At 35.1% G+C, this 19,007-nt stretch overlaps 1 pseudogene; it reads left to right on the top strand.

Annotated features, from left to right (window-relative positions):
- The first annotated feature begins 14,468 nt into the window (after positions 1 to 14,468).
- Positions 14,469 to 15,445, top strand: LOC101717651 (V-set and immunoglobulin domain-containing protein 1 pseudogene; annotated as a pseudogene).
- The last annotated feature ends 3,562 nt before the right edge of the window (positions 15,446 to 19,007 follow it).

The raw sequence follows: 19,007 nt of genomic DNA, 5'->3' as shown, positions 1-19,007 counted from the left end.
ATATTGTCATTTTTTAATAGCCTGACCAAGAGAAGGGAAGAGTATTGCAAAATTCAATGAGCTCTTCAGATTTTAACGGTAGTACCCAGGTCTAACAGATCATCACTGAGGATATGAGCTCCTATTCATACTAGTAATACTCTTATATTTTTAAAAAATTTTAACTTGTAGTCTTCACTGTTTTCTGAATTTAGCCCTGCACATTATGCATCTATGTGTATGCACATTTTACTCTTCCTATGATTGATATTAGCAACCCTTCTGGAAATATATCATTAGAAAAGGCAGAATTTCCCAGGAGCTGATGTGGGTCTCTGAGAGCCTGGTGGCACCTTCTTTTACAGAATTCAATACAGCTTGATTTGGTCAAGGAAAATACAAAGTTTGTATAATACTTTGTCATTAACTTCCTAAGGTTTCCTCTTAGGTCCTCTTGAAGAATTTTATTTTTCATATATATTTTTTGTGTGTTTATTCCTGCATGTGTAAGTGTGTATCTCCTTAGAAAATGTGAAATATTAAGTTCACTAACACAAATTTAAATATAAATTTATAAACCTTATAAATATAAAGAATGAAAAAGATTGCAACCAATTTGGAGAGAAGTGACAAATTATTTGTTTTTCCTGTAAATGAAATCAAGGCCTTTACCACATGCGGCAGCAAACCAAAGCTATGATTCACAGAGTGAAATTACCACTTGAACTTTGGCATTATAAGTGCTTCAGCAAAGAGCAGATTCTCTATTGTTTGTTCCTTCTAAGTAGCCTGTCCTTCCCTCAACACAAACACATACAAAAAGCAAGAACTCCCAGGGTCTACATATTTTGACACTGTTATGAAATCAAGAAAACAGAGAATACAATAGTCTTCCTTCAAATAAGTAAAAGGATTCCCTATACAAGGAAATATACCTCTCAATTTTCTAGAGCTAATAAGATCAGTTCAGGCTGTAATATATACCCCAATCATACCATGCTGCATATAAGACCTAAATCTTCTTTTTCTTACTTTAATTTATAAGCACTTATAAGAAATACAGGCAGTCATTATTAATTAAAACCAAAAATATTACTACTATATAATCATAGTATTTATCACATTAAAACTACCAAATATTCAAATCATGGTAATATAGGCAGCTAAGTTAGGTAGAAATCAATAGGCGTCAGACAGGGACAGGCCCTTTTGGAAGTCAGTGCAAAAAATGCGAATACTGTACATCAGAATTGGCCGGAAGAATATCTGAAGAATGCAAGATCTCAAGACAAAATCACAGTGGCCATGCTTGCATATTTCTCTAAGAGATGAATAGAAATTTGAGAGTGTATTGTAATTGGTACTACCCAGTCCATTAGGTTCAGATAGGCATCAGACACCCAGATGGGTGACCAGAACACCTGGACCCATCCCTTCCCAAAATGTTCCTGATTTAGAAGTCATAGATAAGCCAATGTTAATGATGTCAGCCATATACCCTTGCTGTGTGCCCTGCTTCCCTACTGAGGAAGTGGCTATACTTGCAATACTTGTAATCTTATTGGTCGTTTATAGTTTTACCCACATGGTGCCCACCTTGTGATTTTGATCTATAAAACATTCTTGGAGAAATGACCTCAGTGGCAACGTACTCAGGACCCCTCCTGTCTCTCAGGAGCTATGTATTCCTAGTCCCCAGTAAACTTTTCCTACTTTTAACCTCCTTTGTCCTTTGGAATTCATTCTTTTAATTCAGGGGACATGAACTTGGTATATCAGATATCAAGCAGGTTGGGAACTATATTTCTCCTATATCAATATCATCACAATTAGTTCTATTTTTTGTTTTTTATAAAATTTCCTAGTATTTTATTATATTCCTACAGAATTGAGACAGAGACATAATAGCTGCTGTTGTTTCATAATAGCATGCTATTATTCTGCTGCCAATAACTATGGAATGCATTTTCAATGTGGTCAGTAGAGTTCAGATTATTTTAGTGATTATTGGCAGAATATTTGAATGTCAAGTTCTTATTTAAAAGCTAAATCTCTGGTTTTGAGGTAGGATAGAAGAAATAAAGGTATACAGAAAGAAGATAAGAAAATTATAATTTTAAAAGTGTACTTTTAAGAAAATTGCAGTTTCAGACAAAATCAAAGCTACCCAAGGTTATAATGCCTTTTTTCACCTTCCAGGAAACTCACTCCAAAAATTCCTAAGAATTTTAAGATACATCCTGTAGTCTGGTTCTGCTTTTCACATGTAAATTGAGCCTGAACTTTTCCTCAGATATTATATAGATTCACAAATTCCACAGATCTCCACTCCCAAGGAAACAGCACTATTGAGTACTACATCTCTAAACTTCAGTCACATGCAAATGGTTTGCATTCTAACCTAGCCCACTAAGGGCTTACATGACACTAGAATTACACAATGTAATCAAAATATATAATAAATGTTGAAATTTTAAAATTCATTATAGTAAAAGACATTTTGCCGTAATTCCCCTTCAAAATACTCCCTTTCCCTTTGAGTACACTTATCCCATCATTCTTTTTACTTTCTGAGGCGTTTGGGGAAGTATTCTGTTGTGAGGTCTTTATGAGGTGTAATCAAAAATACAATGAATGCTGCTTCCCAGTGCTGTTCAACGGAAAGGTAGTTTCACACAAACATTAAGATGTATCTTCATCCACCTTATTCATTAGATTTGGCATCATGAGACTTCTGGCTCTTCTAGAACTTTCTATTTATTATTGAAATGTTACTGGAATTTTGATAATGAATGAAGAGATATAGATCATTCTGTGGAAAACGGGCGTCATAGTAGTACTACTCTTCCAATCCACTAATATAACATATACTTGAATTTATTTGTATTTTTTTTAATTTTCTGATCAACAGTTTGTACTTTGCAATGTGGAGTCTTTTACTTTTTAGGATAATTTTATTTCCAAATATTTTGTTGTTTTTGATAGTATTATAAATGGAAGTGTTTTCTGTGAGAAGTTCATTGTTAGTGTATGAAAATGCAGCTAATTTTATGTTTTAATTTTGTATCCTGCAACTTGAGTGATTTTGTCTAATATTTTGAAATTTTTAATAGACTTAAAGGTTTCCATATAAAATATGATGTCACCTACAGACACAGATAATGCTACTTGTCTCTCACCAATTTGGATGTATTTTCTTTCTTTTTCTTTTTCTTACCATATAGCTCAAGTTTTCAATTTTTTATCATTTTACAAATAATGATAAGTAAATTCATCTGATTCAGAAGTCTCATTTTTAGACAATTATAAGTTCAATATTCAGTGAAAAAATTATACATGCTACACACAGGCTTACATATATGAAGGAATCATAAATCTTCAAATTAAGAAGTTTATGATTTTTTTCTTTTTTTTAAGCTTGCTTTTTTTTGCTTAAATTTTTTTTGGCTTAAATTTTTTTATTGGTACATTTTAGGTATACAGTACGTTTATATTTATCATTGGGTGCTTGTACCTGTACATGATGCATCTTGGTTCTTCTTTTTTCCCCATTACCTGTGCGCCCTTCACCCCTCCACCCTTCCCTATTTACATAGACTTTGTTTCCATTTTTTTCTTTTATCATAATTTTTCCTTTCTTTTCTTTCCTGTCCCCTTCCTCTCCCACTTCCCTTACCCCTTTGGACCTTTGCTTCCTATTTCAAATTATCAATTATTGTTTTAATCCTTGTTTACACTTTCAGTTTCTCACACCAGAGAAACCATGCACTAAACTAAGATCCAAGTGGATTAAAGATCTAAATATTAAAACAGAAACACTAAACTTGCTGGAAGATAAGTTAGGTAGAACTCTTGAAGTCATGGGCATAGGAAAAGACATTATGAACAAAACCTCAGTTGCAGGGGAACTAGCACAAAGAATCAACAACAATAAGAATCTTACCTTATTAAAAACCTTCTGCACTGCAAGAGAAACCACCAACAGAGCTATGATTTCTTTGTGTGTGTGTGTGTGTGTGTGTGTGTGTGTGTCTGAGAATTGAATGCAGAGTCTTCATGCCGAACTACATCTCTAGTCTCTTTTTAATTTTTATTTCATTTATTTTTATTTTGAGAAAGGGTCTCACAAATTTGCTACTTTTCTTAAACTGTTCTCAAATCTGTGATTCTCCTGCTTCAGTCTCCCCATGTGGTAGGATTACAGGCTTGTGCAACCATGCCCAACTCTGATTTCTTATTAAATTGAATTGTAGTACTGCTATGGTTTTATGTTTTTGCTGTCCCCAGAATTCATGCTGAATCTTACTCTCCAGTATTACAGCATTTAAAGGCATAGCTTTTAGGAAGTGACTAGATCATGAGAATTCTGCCCTTATGGTGGAGATTAGGTCTCCTTAGAAAAGGCTTGATGACAGGAGTTAGCATTTTCACCCCTTCCATCCCTTTTGCTATGTTAGTAGACTCTCTTCCTACCCACCAAAGGACGCAGCAACAAGGCACCATGTTAGAAGCAGGCAGTGGGCCTCTCTAGATAACTAAATCTGCTGACTTAAATTTCCTAGTCTCTTGAACTATGATAAATAAATGTGTTCATTATGAATTATCCAGTCTCATGTATTTTGTTATAGCAGTACTAATGGACTAGGACAAATATTAACATTTATAACTCACAATAGGCACTTCAGGATAGGCTACGTTACTCATTGTTATGATAACCTGCAGAGGCAGAGGAGCCTGTACCCAGCTTGGTTCCAATGTCTGAGAATGATGACGTCAAACACACACACACACACACACACACACACACACAAAGGGGCTATGAAAATGTTTATTACTTATAGACTCCAGGTCTCTAGGAGAGCACATGGCAAACTGCTCAAACAGGTCTAAAATAAGAATGACCTGGGTTTTTGTTTTGGCTAGGGAGTGGACCTGAGATGAGAGCATTCATGCAGGTAGGAATTTGTGCCCTTGGAATCTCCTGTCTACATAAAAAAGATGTATTTTTTCTTATCACCTTGTACTGATGTGCAACACAAGGAGAGGAAGCATAAGCAAAGCATAAAATCTGTCTCAATTGGAACATTAAAAAAATAGTCAGATTCCACATTGCCCAATTCCACTGTTGGTCAATATTTAATTTGTTTCTAGTTTTGTTATTAAGAATCATACTGCTAAGGAATATTATTCTACATGCCTTTTGTGAAACATTTGCATATATTTTTTGTTGGGTATATGCCTATAAGTGCCAGAACTGGGTTATAGAGTAAGTTTATATTTTACTTTAACAGTTACTACCAAACAATTTTGCAAAGATAACATGTCACTAAACTCCCATTAACAGCCATATAGAATGTTGGCTGGTTACTCTACAGCTTCACCCAAAACTTGACATTTTCTATCTTTTTAATTTTAGTCATTCTATCTTTATTATATATAAGATTAATGAAAATAATGCATATTAATACCTACTAAAGTGCTTATTTATCTATATTTATGACCTCATTATCACCATTGTCATTTCAGCATCACATTAAAAGCACATTTTATTTATTTTTTAGTTTATTTTTGGTACTGGAGATTGAACTTGGGACCTTGCGCTTTTGAGGCAGGCGGTGGAACCACTGAGCTAAATCCCCAGCCCTAAAAGCACATTTTAAAAAGATCTCTTGGTACTGAAAATTTCACGGAACTATGACTTATTAAAAAAGAAAATTAACAAATACCCACCAAAGAAAGAATTAGAGTTACTAAATTCTGTGGTGCTCATAGTTTTCTTGTTAAGTTTCTCTGAATATGCAGTCATAATGAGATTTTTATAGACACTTTATTGAGCTACTATATGCAGATATTATTACCTCTATTTTGAGCTTCTCTTCTTTGAACCTGGACTGGGCCTCAAGGCTATTTAAAGTTAACCTAACCACATCTTCCTGCCAAAGGGTAAGTTTACATATGGGCTCCTGTATTTTCCGTGCCATCTTCAGCCTGCACCAGGTGTCTTTAAGATACAGGTTTACAGTGTGGAACTTTTTGTTTATCAGAGTCTGGTTGATTCGAGTTAAGTATATCTGTTCTTTTGTAAATCAACATTTCATCTTTTCTCCCATGAATTACCTATAGATCTGTTCTTGACAAATAAGATGTACTGCAATGATATAGCTAGATCAAAGCCAACCAAGCTATGAAATCTGAAAACAGAATTACACATGAATAGTTTCAGAAATGTAACATTTAACCACTGTTAATAATCTGACACAGGAATTTAACACCATAGCAAAAAAGACCACTTCTGGAAAAAGCTCAAAATTTCTCTTTCAAGATTCTAAATATCTAAATATCTGGTCAATCACACAGGAATTCAGCGTTACTTTCTGTCACCTTCATTTTGCTCTCTCTTCCCTTGCCTGTACAGGCACCTAGACTGTTTAAATATTCATCGCATGTGGCTGATGGAAGGGCGAAGTGTACAATGTTTCAGTTGGAGTCCTTGAAAAAATTTCCCTATATAAAGCCTAGAAGAAAAAGATTCAAATTAGTAGAAATTGTTGAGTGTTTCTTAAGCTTGTCACCAACTATAAATGTTATTTCTTAAGTGTTATGTGCACGCATAGCATGTTATTAAATATTTTATCTTCATTATGTTAATACACTAAACTCTTGGGAAACTCCTTTTTAAACATAAAATGTCATGATGCCCTCATGTAAATGTTGGCTGCAGCTAAAAGCACATTCTATGTTTAGTAAGACAGAAGAGAAAGGAATAGATAGAATTTGGGTTATTCCTTTTCAATAAAGTAATAGAAAACGTTTGTCTGAGGAAGAGCAGGTGAAGAATTTTTCCCACATTGTGGGTTGTCTCTTCACACTGCTGGTGGTTTCTCTGGCTGTGCAGAAGCCTTTTAATAAGAAGAGATCCCACTTGTTGATTGTTTATGCTAGTTCACAGGCAACTGAGGTTTTGTTCATAAAATCTTTTCCTACATCGATGTCTTCAAGGGTTCTACCTAACCTCTGTTCCAACTGGTTCAGTGTTTCTATTTTAATATTTAGATCTTTAATCCATTTTGATTTTAGTTTAGTGCATGGTGAGAGATATAGGTCTACTTTTAATCTTTGGTGAGTTGAAGCCCAATTTTTCCAGCACCATTCATTAAAGAGGCTATCTTTCCTCCAGTGGGGTGTTTGGCTCCTTTATCAAAGATGAGATGGCTGAGTGTGTCTGGCATTGTTTCTGCATCTTCTAATCTGTTCCACTGGTCCTCAGGTCTGTTTCTTTGCCAGTACCATGCTGTTTTTATCACAGTAGCTTTGAAGTAGAGTTGCAGGTTGGGGATTGGGATACCCCCTGCCATGTCTCTGTTACCTAGAATTGCTTTGCTATTCTGGGTCTCTTCTTGTTCCAAATGAATTTTTGGATTGTTTTCTCAAGGTCCATGAAGTATGCTGCTGGGATCTCAATTGGAATTGCATTAAATCTATATAGCAGTTTTGGAAGTATGGCCATTTTCACTATATTAATCCTTCCTACCCAGGAGCAGGGGATGTCTGTCCATTTTCTGATATCATCTTCAATCTCTCTTTTCAGAGTGCCATAGTTTTCAGAGAAGAGGTCTTTGATTTCTTTCGTTAGGTTGATTCCTAGGTATCTCGAATCTATAAAGAATTTAAAAGATCAGACCTCCCAAATTTAAAGACCCAATCCGAAAATGGGCATCTGAAATGAACAGACATTTCTCAGACAAAGAAGTAGAAATAGCAAGCAAATACATGAAAAAATGTTCAACATCACTGGTCGTTCGAGAGATGCAAATGAAAACATTGCTGAGATTCCACTTCACTCCAGAAAGAATGGCTGCTATCATGAAATCAACCAATAACAAATGCTGGCAGGGCTGTGGGGAAAGAGGAACCCTGCTCCACTGCTAGTGGGAGTGTAGAATGGTGCAACCACTGTGGAAATCAGTATGGAGATACCTCAAAGAACTAGGATTGGAAGTCTCATCTGACCCCGCTATTCCACTGCTGGGGATCTCCCCCAAAGAATTAAAAGAATCATACCATAGTGATATATGTGCGCCTATGTTCATAGCAGCACAGTTTGTAATAGCTAAAACTGGGAAACAGCCCAAATGCCCATCAACTGGAGACTGGATAAAGAAAATGTGTTTTTTTAATAAAATGGAGTACTACTCAGCCATAAAAAATGAGAAATTAGAGACATTTATAGCTAAGTGGATGCACATTGAGGCAATACTCTTAAGTGAAATAAATAGGACACACATGTATAAATACCAAATAGTTTCTTTGGTGTGAGAAACTGAAAGTGTAAATAAGGACTAAATGTATAATAGGTAATGTGAAATAGGAAGAAAAAGGGGCAAAGGGGAAGGAAGTGGGAGGGCTAGGGGAAAGGATAGAAGGGAATGGGATTAATTTGAGAAAATGGAAAAATAGGAACAAAATCTTTGTAAATAGGGAGGAATGGAGGGGTTGAAGGGAGGGCTGGGCAAGGGTGAAAAATAAGAACCAAGAGAGGCTATGTAAAGGTGCAAATTTCCAATGATGAATGTCATTATATTGTATATCTAAAATGTACCAATGATTAGAATGAATAATCGATAATGCAAAATGGGAAGAAAAGGTCCAAAGGGGTAGGGGTAGTAGGAGGGGCAGGGGAAAGGAAAGAAGGGAAAGGAAAAATGCTGAGAAATGGAAAAAATGGAAATAAAGTCTTTGTAAATAGGGAAGGGCGGAGGGGGTGAAGGGAGGGCTAGGAATGGGGAAAAAATAAGAACCAAGATGCATTATGTAAAGGTACAATTCCCAATGAGAAATGTAATTGTGTTGTGTACCTACAATGTACTAATAAAAGAATTTAATAAAAAAAAAAAGTAATAGAAAACGAAGTTAAAGTCTCTGAAGGAAGGAAATGATACTACTTACTGACTAGGACTATCTTAATAATCTATGCAGCTTGACTCTTTAGACAAGTTTCTTCCTGACTATAGGTCCCTGAGCTCCCTTTCTTAGAGTACTTAGTTCAGAAAACTTCCAAATATAAACTCTTTGCTCTTTTTGAATGGTTATAAAACTTCTTCCAGCCTCTTGATAATTTTATAATTCAGGGAACCTCTTTTTGATGGACATAAGAACCATGCCTTTGTAATGTAAACATTAGGGAGAATAGGGTTTCTCTCAGCCTCTGGGAAAGTAGATATGTAATTTAAATATGTGCCAATTACCAAACACAAATGGCATAGTCACAGTGGAAAAAATATTTGCAAACTGAGGAATGATGCAATGTGCTCCACAATGTGATCCACACTGATCAATCTGTCCCCTAATGTCTTCCAGAAATTTTCCACTAGCTCAACACAGTGTTAAAAATCTCTCCCAACTTTTTTTCATGGAGTTTAGTCTCTGTTTTCTATTGAAAAATCCTGAATAAAGCCTTTCTTGCCTGTTTACTTCTATCCAGTACAATGTGCTTGGGTACTACATACTAATGGAGATACTTGCTTATTTATATAATTGTTAGTCAGTGTTATTTTGCAGTAGATATTTACTGAGTGAGGGTGAAAGTAACCTTTCTTTGAACTACATGATTTGTCAGGCAATGTACTACTTACAATATTTAAATGTTTCTTTCAAACTAAAGTGTCCAACTGCCATGGTTCGCTGTGAATTAAAATATTTCCAAGAAGGCAGGACTCTTACTGCTAAAATGAAGAAAGTCTAAAGCAAATTGCAACATTGAGTTACCCTACTACAGATGTGGCATTGATTTAAGCATTAACTGATTTGAGAAATTTATAAAAATTAGGTCTCCAGGTGACATAGTCAGGTTTCATTGTTCAAATTTTGTACTCTCAAGGTCCACTTCCAACTTTCAGTGCTTAACATGTTTAAAACAATGCTGATAATGACTTTGGAGTTTCAAAGAAATAAGTAACATCCTGCCCTCAAGGTGTTTACTTTCTGGAATGTTAAATTCTACAAGATCCATTCCATATACTTTGAAACAAGAATGCAATGACTGCCCTATGAAATAACTGAAACAATTTCAAATAATACATGGTATTTAGACCTGATCTGAATGAGTAGTATAATAGGAATGCTTCAGAAAATCTCAAATTAGGCTTACAATCTTTTGATGGTACCTTATTGTAGAAATAAGTGGAGACAATTCTAATAAGAATAAACAAAGTCTATTTATTTAAGGATTACTATAGAGGAGTCAGCCACCATCAGATGCATTTGACAGAAATGCAAAGCAAACAAAGGAGTTGGAAAGCTTTAAAGTTTACAGAAAGAAAAACTTCAAGTACACTGGAGGTTGTTGGCCTGGGGATGTTGAACACTGGCTAACTGAAAGAGTTCTTATTTAGCTTTCACTGGTTGGTGCTGAACTAGCAGTAATTTATAATGTTTTAATCATTCTGGACTGATTTCCACAAAAGCTGTAGTTTAGATTCTTAGGTGACCACAAAGGCTATGAGTCAGAGTTCTATTGTCAGGGATGATCTGATCATTGTGTACTTCTTTCCTCTCTTGGGAACATGTTCTTTACCCTTAGCAAAGTAGGAAAATCACAGAGCCCTTTCTCACCTATTGCATCACATATGAGATAAGAGATAATTACATTTGTATTTACCATTGACTTGTAACTTCTGGCTCAGGTAAAGTTATAGGATGATCACTGTAGTCCCTCACCAGGTCTCTGTTAGGAATGGTGCCTACCATAAGAAAGTGAATTTCTGTGCCTTGTCACTGATAAATGATGACACGATGGTAAGCCAAAAGTCCAGGGATGATCTGGAAAACAAAAGGCCCTTCTTGTAAATGAGAGCTGTTACATACTGTGAAATGTAACTGGCTGGGTGTTTTGAGGCATTGAAACAAATAAAAGGAATAAAGGGCACTAAGAAATCCATTATTTTCAGTCTTTGTCCCTTAATTTCCTGAAGAACATATATGTATATATTTTAAATATGCATATATATTATATATACATTCTAAATACACATATATAATATATGATTATATATTTCAAGTATAAACACATATTATATATATATGTGTGGGTGTATGTTTTCTAAATATGATAGAATGCTCTGGACTATCAAAATATGGAGACTTCATAAACTAAATGAAGTCAAATTTAGTAAGCAGGAAGACAGTCTGATTTGGGCATTCAAAACAGAGTGAAAGCAGAGAGGATTAGATGTTGAACATCTTCAAAATAGTCATACAGATTGGAGCACACTGATAACACTTGGGTGATAGTAGGGGACAAGACTCCAAAGTTAGAAATCATGGTGTGTTTTAATCTGAAAGTTTAGATTTTATTAGATAAGTGACAAAATCTTCAATGCTACACGTCTTTTTTGTGGCAATTTAAGATGACAGAATAGATTCACAGTGAATGGAGGGACACACAGGATCTTTCAATCAGGACTACACAAGCCGCAGCAAAATTACTTAGAGGGAGAGATAATTCTGTAAGCATAACATCAGTGAAATTTCAAATTCAAAACCAAAGGCTTAGGTAAATGTAAGGTAGAAGCAGGATGTGTGGGGGGCGGGGCAGGACTATACAGAAGACAGTATGATGTGAAGAACTACAAAAGGTACTTTTATTATTGTAACACTGGGATGTAAGTGCTAAGAGTCAACCCATGGCTCACAAGCAATTCCATATATAACAAAGCGTGATAATGTAAGAAATAGTGTCGAGTTCAGGAAAATAAATAGCAGTAAATATGTAATTGCAGTCAAACTACAGTTATGCATTAGAAGAACCACATTAGTTCATAATCCTTTTATATTGAGGTTAACCCATTCCCCTACATATGGAAACACTTATAAAGTATTTCACACAAAATTAATGCTGTTATGCAAGTAGTCTAATATTCAAATCAGAAGGAATGCTAGTGTAAAACCTTTAATGGATTCAGAAATTGGAAGTGGATATAAATGGGTATAAACTTAAAGGCATGAGAGAGCAAATTAGCACAGGAACAAACACGCTCAAATTTTCTAAAAATGTTTCCCAGGGGAATTTATTTTGGCTAGCTAGAAGTATAATGTGTTTCTTCATCATGTTTGCTTTCAAATTACTTTTTTTAATTTTGTGAATGTTATGGTTTATATCTAGATGTCCCCTGAAGCCTTATGCACTTGTAAGTGAGTCTTTCGGAGGTGGATGGACCTAAGGTGTGTGAATATGGATTAAGAACGTGTGATAATTAAATTATTCCATTTATTGAATTAGCATAGTTCTGAGTGTGGACAAAGCGAAGGACCAGCCTGTGTGTGTGTGTGTGGCACCAACCAATAGGCTTGTAGCCTAAATGGAATAAAAGGGAAGGAAAGGCCCACTGCTTTGCTACTTGCTACTTCCTGTCTGCACACCGTGTACTGCTTCTCCTCTGTTATGCCCCTCTGCCATGCTGCCCTGCCTTGGAGACAGTCACCTATGGACTGAAATTTTAAAACCATAAGCTGAAATAAACCTTTCCCCCTTTAACTTGTGAGTGTCAGGTATTTTGTTCCAGCATCAAGGAAGTAACTAAGACAGTGTAGAATGACTCTTTCTTCCACATTATATAACCATTATTCCTGTTAGGCATTTTAATAACTATCATGGGTTTTAGGCAATGATATAGAAGAATAGATTATTGCCAAAAGATTGTTTACTCTACCATATGCTATTTAAACTATTACACAGTATCTTAAATATTTTTCTTTAATGAAATTTAGGGGAAAATGACCATAACCTAGCTTTAGGTGTTGGAGTTAAAAGCAGTTTAAAATTATGTAATTTATACCGGCTTTGTTTTTGGGAAACATAGTGTCAGGAGGTCAGGGGCAGCTTGCACCAGGGTAAATACACATATGCAGAAAGAATAGATCCCTTTTTCCCTAAAGGTCATGATAGCCCAGGAAAAATTGTATCGACAGACAATAGAAAAAAGACAAGGGTACTTTCGAGGAAAATAAAAATAACACAAATTTGAAAAAAATAGAGCATGACAGAAGTCTTATTCTGGAGTAGTTTGTGAATGGAAGAGGGTTTTTTTTACAGGAAAATTGACTCATTATGGGGTATTCAATGGAATGGTCAACGTGTCATCAGTATCTTCTTATTCTGTGTTCCAGTAGAGTGTCTTAGTAGGTAATAAATATTAAAAGCATTTTTGCTGAATTGTTATGCTTATGGGAATAATACAATAAACTTGCTAAGGCTTATGTTGTGTACTCCAAGACATAGCTTATGATAAAACATAGGATTTACAGAAATTTCAATTGACATTTTTGTAGCAATCTGAAAGCAGATTAAGAAATTTTATTGTATAATTTCCATTAACACATATTAATAAGTCAGGCATGTTGGAATACAACTGTAGTCTCAGCTCTTTGGGAGACTGAGACAGGACTGCAAGTTCCAGCTCAGCCTAGACAATTGTAACTTAGTTAAACCCTTTCTCAAAATTAAAATTTTTTCATCATTGGGAATTTGTGCCTGTACATGATATATCTTGGTTCTTATTTCTTCCCCATTCCCTTGCACTTCCTTCACCCCCCCCCCCCGCCGCCCCCTGTATTTACAAAGATTTTGTTTCTGTTTTTTCCTTTTCTCATATTTTTTCCTTTCCCCATATTTCTTCCTTTCCCTTCTTTCCTCCCCTGCACTTCCCCTTCCGCTTTGGACCTTTTGTTCCTATTTCACATTATCTCTTATACATTTTGTTTCTCATTTACATTTTCAGTTTCTCATACCAGAGAAATTATTCAGTATTTGGTATTTACACGTGTGTCCTATTTATTTCACTTTGAATGTGGACTCAATATGCATCAATTTAGCTATAAATGTCTCTAGTTTCTCATTCTTTATGGTTGAGTAGTACTCCATTTTATAAAAAAATCATATTGTGTACCTAAAATGTACCGATAAACTTAATGAATGAAAAAAATTTTAAAAATTTATAAGGTTGGGCTGTAGCTCAGCGTGAAGGCCCTGGGTTTTTTGTTTCTTTTTTTGGCACTGGGGATCGAACTCAGGACCTTATGCTTGCACAGCAGGCGCCGAAAGCATTGAGCTAAATCCCCGGCCCTGAAGGCCCAGGGTTCAATCCCCAGGACCTGCCCCCCCACCTCATCTCACACAATCATATTAATGCAGATTTAATTTCAAATTAATAATTGCTCCATTTAAGAAGCACTAAAATGTGTGAGGATTTATTGCACCAAGTATTCAATATATATTTTATTATTTACTTTTTACAAACATTCTACAAAATAAGTCACTATTTTTGTAACAAGTTTAAAAATATGGACTATGGCAAGTGTTAAAATTTAACTTGCTAAAGAACCAGACTTCATATGTAATTGCTCATCAGGATTTTTATTTCTTATCAAAAATTCTAATCTAGAGAGATAATTTGAGGCACAAGTGAGACAATGGCTGTTTACTATTCTGAAGGTGGAGAAGCTTCGGGCATCAGACAATTCAAAGGTCGAGTTGTAGGGTCCACCAATCCAGGTAATGCAGCTATAACTATATCACACATGCAACCAGCAGACAGTGGAATTTACATCTGCGACGTTAACAACCCCCCAGACTTTGTGGGCAAAAACCAAGACATCATCATTGTCACTGTGTTAGTCAAACCTTCTAAGCCTTTTTGTAGCCTCCAAGGAAGTCCAGAAGCAGGCCGTACTATCTCTCTTTCTTGCCTCTCTGTGATTGGAACACCATCTTCTGTGTACTATTGGTATAAACTTGAGGGAAGAAACATTGTGTCAGTGAAAGAAAGCTTCAATTCAGTCACTGGGATTTTGGTTATTGGAAATCTGACAAATTTTGAAGAAAAGTATTACCAGTGTACTGCCATCAATAAACTTGGCAATAGTTCCTGTGAAATTGATCTAACCTATGCACATCCAGAAGTGGGGATCATCACTGGGACCTTAGTTGGGATCCCGGTAGGTGCTTCCATCACCATAGCTGTGGTGTACTTTGCTAGAAACAAGGCAAAGGAAAAGAAGAGGCATTCTAATTCTACCACAGAGCTTGAACCGATGACAAAGACAAGCCAAGTGAGAGAAAGCAAAGCAATGCCAGTGGAAGACGCTATCCATCTAGAAGCAACACTGCCATCCTCCATTCATGAGAATGAGCCTGCTGCCATCTCAGAACCAGACCATGAGCCTTCTCCACAACCAGAGCCTGCCACACAACCTGCCACAGGAGCAGCACCTATTTGTGTGCCTGAAATTGAAATCGAGCTGCACCCAGAGCCAGAGCCAGAGCCAAAGGTGGAACCAGAGCCTGGGGTAGTAGTTGAGCCCCAGTGTGATGAGGGAAAGGGTGTGGTTAAGACATAGGCTACACCTCTAAATACAGCGTTCATCACTAAGGAACCCATTACTAGCAATTGAAATTCAGTTGACCTAACCAATCCCCACCTCTTCTCTTCATTCTGACCAACTCTTTTCTAACATAGTGCTCCTTCTTACCATGAATCTCAATAAATGGGTCAAGTTAACTGATAAATTTTAAAAAATTCTAATATAGCTTGGGATATACTTCTCTATTATTACAAATAGTCTCAGATAAATTGTCTTAATTGCAGAAATTTGCTTCACTCACACAATTGTTAAGTAGCAAAAATAAACTTAGATTTTAAAAAATACATAAAATATTAGAATTTTAAAAAGATCTGGTAAAAGATCCATCATAAGCTACTAAAAAGTGGATGAAATATATTCAACAGTTATTATCAGACATTAGTGAATGTGCAGTTCAGGATTTTAAAAAAATGAGAGTATATCAATACTCAAGCTTATTACCTGGAGAGAGGTTCCAAGCTGTGAGGAAGGTGAAACCAAATGAATCCAGTGATCTTACTACAGAAATAAGACATAAACTGATGTTTACAGAGATTGAGCAGCTATAATTTGCAAGGCAGAATAATGAAGAAGAGGGAAATATACAAAGGGAAGGCCATCCAGATCTGAGGAAATAATCACTAGAGATTATGATCTAAATGCTCCTAGAACTTATACAATGATTAGACTAGTTTGTGTTTTCACTAGTCAAATAGGAGAGACCTCAAAATAAAAAGACATCATTAGATAGACACCTCAAAAGAACATGAGCAATTTAGTGAAATTTAATTAAACTGGAATAAAGATTATATAGGATTTTCCTTACCGAATTTAAAAAGGAAGCTCTGAAAAGACCATACTAATTACAAATAATATAACTGTGTGACAAAAGAAAGTCAAATGCTTTTTTAAAGAAATGTAACAAAATGCATTATGAAAAACAGTAAAATCCACAATTTTATCCATCCAATAAAAATTATGAGGCATATAAAATTGCAACAATTAATTAATGAATAAATACATAAGAAATTTTCCATTAACCAATCACCAAATAAGGCCTTGAATGAGTCAAATAATTAAATTAACAACAGCTTTTGAAAGCAGTTGTAAATAATTTCCAAATGCTGAAGAAGAAATGAACTTTATAAATTGAGAGAAAAAGAAGTTATTAAAAACACACAATGGAGCTTCTAGTGATTAAAGTATTATACCTTAATGTTTTAATTGAATAATTTTTCTATCTCAATAGTAGAGAAAACAGAATCCTTCAAAATGAAAGTGACTATTATTTATAAAAAATCCACAGTAAGTAGAATGACTGAATAGAAGACTTACAAAAAATGATGATCAAAAGAAAGGAATAGCTGTTATTATTCGACAAATTAATGTGTAGAAAAAAGGAATAATGTCATAGATAAGAGGCCCATATCATAGCAAAAAGAGATCAAATTATCAGAGGATAAAATTTTAAATGTGGATTCACCCTACAGAGTTTTAGAAATAAGCAAAATAAAATATAACTAAAAAAATGAAATAGCAATTCCACAGTAACAGTTGGAAATTTCAACACTCTTCTCTTCTTATTAAATGGTAGAACATAACAGAAAATAAGTAAGGTTGTAAAATATTTGAATAGCACTGTAGCTTGATCTCTCACTTTTATAGAACATTTACCGAAATGGAACATATACCAGAATACAAAATATTTTTCAAAAAACTTAATTGTGCTGTAGTTATTCAATAGTTTATGAACAAGTATGCATTGCAGCTCTTACTTCTTCCTGTACACAAATTGAAATTGATCAGACACATATATGTAAGAGATTAAACTATAAAACTTCAACAAGAAATAGGAGATAATATTTGTAAGCTACAGTAGGTGGGAACTTCTAAAAAACCCAAATGAACCATGAAATATAAAACTAAAAGTTTTGCTCTCCAAAAAACATGTTTAATATTGGTAAGAAAACAAAAAGGCAATTCAAAGAAAGGGAGAAAATATTCAAAGAGATATATCTCATAAAGGATTTGTATCTAGAATATTTTAAATAACTTTTATATCTCATTAATAAAAACACAAAATGAAAAAAGATCTGAGCAAACACTGAAACAAAGAAGCTATAGGAAATTACATGGAGTATCAGTGGGCCTTCTGAAAATACAGGTTAAAACCACAATGAGATATCACTATCACTCATTATTTTTTTGTTCCAAAAAATTATTTTAGGATTTATTGAAAAAAATAAAATTACATTAAAAATAGAGTAATCTCACAAACTGAAAGCCAAGAACAAAAAGAACAAGTTAGTACTTTTTTCTGAGAGGCAGATCTAATGAGCTGTAGAAGGGACTTTCTCTTTCCTACCTTTTGTCAAACAAAAATTACTTTTCCTATTCCTAAGGCATCAAAAAGCACTGAGTGCTAAATGGGTTGTTCAGGTACAAAATTTCAGCCCTCTAATGGGGATTAAGAAACGTCAAAAGCTGCTACATTTTCCTTTCTTTTAATATCAAATTGTACATACTTCTACTTTTTACATAAATTTGTGTATTTTGCACTCATGACCTGAATTTCAAAAATCGAGTCACATTTTATAGTCCTACTAATTCTTAGTAAGAATGTCCAAAGCATCTGAACTGGCATCCCAACAACTGAAAGGGGCCAGACATGGGAAGAGCTGCTCTGCTCTCACCATCTGCAGCCTCAGCCAGTCAAAACGCAACATCCATCCGAGATGCAGCTAGCAACTTATACTACAGCCTAATCCCTAACCACCAGACCTGATGCAAAGCAGATCAAATCCGAATGGTTCCTAAGTTACAAGCTCACAACCAAAATTACAACAGTCACTTTACAATTCTCAAAGCTCTAAACTTATTCACTCCAGACCCTTGATTTCTCTCAATTTCTGTACTCTCAATTTTGGTAGCTAAATCTACCAAACTAAAAATATCCATTCTTAACCACTTGATTAAAATAGCCAAGATAATGGTTAATATTTTTCTTCTAAGCATGACTGCTTGTGTTCAATTCTGATTTGCATAGCTAAAAGGAAATCTTGAGTCAATTTTTCTCAAACTCCCAATTTTATGTTCTGACTTGAAACACTGAGTACACACTCTTGATGATTTCCCTACAGCTTCTTTTTTTCATATCACTGGTAACCACAAATTCCATCTGGACATCCATTTCTGACTTTTTTTCAATAAGGGATTAAAATGTAACACCTATTATAGGTGCTTAAGGATTCAAGTGGCCTAACTACATCTCCAATTAATTATACAACATCAATCAGCTGTTAAGATTTAGTAGGACTCTGTTGGTAAGTGGTAGTTATTTGAACATGTATCAACCCCTATGAGTAGATCAATATTCCAACCAAAGTAAACTGCAGTTGGACCCTAACTCAAGAAGAAAAAATCCCGGTCATTTCTTGGCTGAATTGGGAATTAATAGCCCTCCAGGGAAGTATCTCATGGTACAACAACTGGCTCCAATCCCACATTTACAAGGACTTTGTAACCCTGAAAATCTTTGCTGAGTTACAGAGCACTATGTTGCCTTCTGCCCAGGAGAATAGCACAGTCAGCACACTTCCACCAAACCCAGGGTACAGCTTGAGTTACAGTCT

The sequence above is a fragment of the Heterocephalus glaber genome, unplaced genomic scaffold (assembly GCF_053883595.1).
Source record: "Heterocephalus glaber isolate CG9 unplaced genomic scaffold, H.glaber_assembly_v1.0 deba00001547, whole genome shotgun sequence".
Lineage (NCBI taxonomy): Eukaryota > Metazoa > Chordata > Mammalia > Rodentia > Bathyergidae > Heterocephalus > Heterocephalus glaber.
Note: the sequence above shows the minus strand (reverse complement) of the source record. Positions and strands in the feature narration are given on the sequence as shown.